A 3377-nucleotide genomic window follows, 5' to 3' on the forward strand; every position below is an offset into this window, starting at 1 on the left:
CTCCAGAAATCTTATGAACCTGGAGAGAGGATGAAAGACACACAAGCCTTGAGGACTCTTCTTCATAAGGTCGCGATGTGTTGCCTGTGGCTCGACGGCACTTAACAACAACAGCATGAATGAAAGGCTTGAACCCCCTCTACAACCATCTACATTTATCAAAGTTCATAGAGTTTCCAGAGGCATGTTATTTAGGAAGTGGATGCCACTCCAGCTTCCAAACTTGTCATAGTATGTAATTGTTTTATGTGTTATTGAGTCTCCTGCGATGTATAGCACCCTTCTGTACAGCAGCTCTGAACCCTTCCCTGTCCCGAGCCAGTCTCACTAACTCCGACACACCAACTCCCATTGCCCCAGTCACTGTATCAATCCATCTCATCCAGGGCCTTCCTCTCCTGCACTGTCCATCCACCCTTGTGAGCATAATGTCCTTCTCCAAGGACTGATCTCTCCTGGCCATGTGTCCAAAGTGAGGTGGAGCTTCAAAATCCTAGCCTCTAAACTAAGAGACTTAGTTTCATCCTTTACAAGACAGACCAGTTTGTTCTCTTGGCAGCCCATGGTATGTTCAAGACTCTTCTCCAGCATCACGACTCGAATGCATCTATTCTTCTGTCATCCTTAGTCCAACTCTCTGAAGCATCACAAATAATGGTGAGCACCATGGTCTGGATTAGGCGCACCTTTGTCTCTAGACTGACATCGTTGCGCTTCAGCCCTCTGGAGAGGTCCATGACAGATTTTCCCAATGCAGTTCATCTTTTTTTTCCTTCACATTATTGTAACTGAAATTTTATTTTATGTACAAACTGGAGATCTTGTTTCTTGCCATGTAGAGGTCTCGGGTAGGCAATCCAAGAAAGATCACTTAGTCCAACTTGATGAAGCCGATATCCTTTGCGTACTGCCGGAAACACTGGCGGCACATATTCAGTCCATATTTCCGGATCAGTCCGTGTCGGTTAGAGCACACGCGGCAGGAGCGGGAGCCCTGGCCAAATTTTCGCGGGTGACTCCAGTAGAGCTGCTGCTGACCCATCTTGCTTGGATGGAAGCACCAAGGCAAAAAGGCAGTTCATCTTTTGATTTCCTGACTGTTGGTGTTAAGAGTGTTGATTGTGAAGCCGACCAAGCTGTAATTGTTAACAACCTCAATTTCTTCTCCCATCATGGTGTTGCCAATTGGCCTAGTGGTGAGAATCTTTGTTTTCTTGATGTTGAACTTCAATCCATATTGAAGACTGTTACAGTCCTTGACCTTTTGCAGCAAGTGCTTCAGGTCATCCTCAGTTTCAGCATGCAAGGTTGTGTCGTCTGTGTATCATAGGTTGTTGATGAGTCTTCCTCCAATCCTGATGCCATACTCCTCCTCATAAAACCCTGCTTCCCAAATGATCTGTTCTGCATACAGATTGAAAAGGTATGGGGACAAGATGCATCCGTAACACACTCCTTTCCTGCTTTTGAACCATGCAGAGTATTTCCTTGCTCTGTTCTGAGGACTGCTTCTTGGTCCAAGTATAGATTTTTTTTTCTTTTCTTTTCTTCTCCCTGCCGCTTTTTTTTTTTTTAAACAGTCCCTCCATAAGGACTATCTACTTAGCTTTGTATCCAAAGACAAAATCTGTAGGTGAAAGGAGTTAGCCTTCATTACATACTGGTTCATTTTAGGGTCGAAAATATGGAACGCTTCACGAATTTGCGTATCATCCTTGCGCAGGAGCCATGCTAATCTACTCTGTATCGTTCCAATTTTAGTATATGTGCTGCCGAAGCGAGCACTCCGTATAGATTTTGTATAAGCACGATCAAGTGTTCTGAGATTCCCATTTACCTCAAGGTTAGCCAGTTTATTGTGATGCACACAAATGCCTTTGCATAGTCAATGAAACACAGACATTCTAAATTACATAAAGAGATGTTTTATTTTAAAAGTTAAACGTGAGAAAATAGTTTGCAAGATGTTTTGCAGAAGGCCAATCTCTTGATAATCTAACTCAAATTCATTGTTATGGAGTTTATCTTTCAGTATGACTTAAACCAAGCAACTCCTTGGAGGCAAGGATTCTGGGGCTTCGTCTGACATACTTTGGGCATCTTGCAAGGAGGAATAGGACCTTGGAGAGGGACAGCGCAAGATGGGAAGACCCTTTATGAGATGGATTGATTCAGTGACTGGGGTAATTGGGATGGATGTGTCAGAGGCAGTGCGATTGGCACAGGATAGAGCAGGGTTTAGGGCTGTTGTACATAGGGTCGCTATGAGTCCACAGCACATAACAACAACAATGTAGATGGGCAGGAATATGCTAATAGGGATATCCACAAAAGGATTGTTCAGTCTCTAGTACCTTCTGTGGGATTGGCTAGTATTGTCAATAAATTGAATAGCTCTAGTCGTAGAGACATCTGGCTCCAGCACCCACGATAGAACTGGAAACCTAGAGATGAGACCTTACCAGGAGGGGCAGGGGAGACCCATATTGGCAATCCAGAGAACTTCATTGGACAACTAGGGGTGGGAAGCCAATACTGGCAAGACTGAGAACTTGGGGACACTGGCCAAAAAGCTATGAGGCTCAAGGCTGGGAGGTGCCTCTGTGCACTTTTCAGGAGCTGTCTTCGCTGTCTTCTGTTACTCATCCGGACTATAACCTTTTAACTTCCCCAATATGGTTCGAAAGAGGTCAGGAGCATGGGAGGACCTCCTGGGAATTGATTTTGTCTTACTGATGCTGTTAGTAAGGACATCTCCCCTTTGTGAATTGATTAAGGTCAGACAGGGCCATCCCCACGTGGCCCTTAACTCTTTTTACTTTTACTTAGAAATAAGTGTGCAATTTAAAACTCGCACAGATGGTTTAAGTCATACCTGGCCTTGCTATGCAAACCTAGCATTTTGTTTGGACAATCAGGGCTCCAGACCTGGTGAGTCCTTGTGCTCCCAGAGACCACTGGTCACTCTGCCGCCCGAGGCCTCAGCTACAAGACCGGGCTGCCTGCTCACCTTCCATTTACAGGAGAGGGAGCCCCTTTCTTAAGGTATCTTCTTTTGAACCGGTGGCATCTAGACTTTAGGACTGGACTTCGCGGGAGGAGGCACTGCCCAGCTGGGAGCTTAAGCTTGGAGGCGCCCCCCCCACCCCAACCTGGCCTCAGAACTACGGCTCCTTATTGGCAAAGGCCAGGAAACGGGTTTGGCGAGTCCAGAATAGCCAGTGGTGGTCGCCATGGCAATCTAGGCGGCCTGGCAGGGGCGCTGGCGCCGACCTCGAGGTCCCGCCCGGCCGCGCGTGACCCTCGGCGGCTCCGGTAGTCACGTGGCCTGGAGCCGGGCGGGGGCGCCGTGGTGAACCCGACCCGCCGCGAGCGCC

This window comes from Elephantulus edwardii, unplaced genomic scaffold (assembly GCF_000299155.1).
Source record: "Elephantulus edwardii isolate Elephantulus edwardi_28Jun2011 unplaced genomic scaffold, EleEdw1.0 scaffold00055, whole genome shotgun sequence".
Classification (NCBI taxonomy): domain Eukaryota; kingdom Metazoa; phylum Chordata; class Mammalia; order Macroscelidea; family Macroscelididae; genus Elephantulus; species Elephantulus edwardii.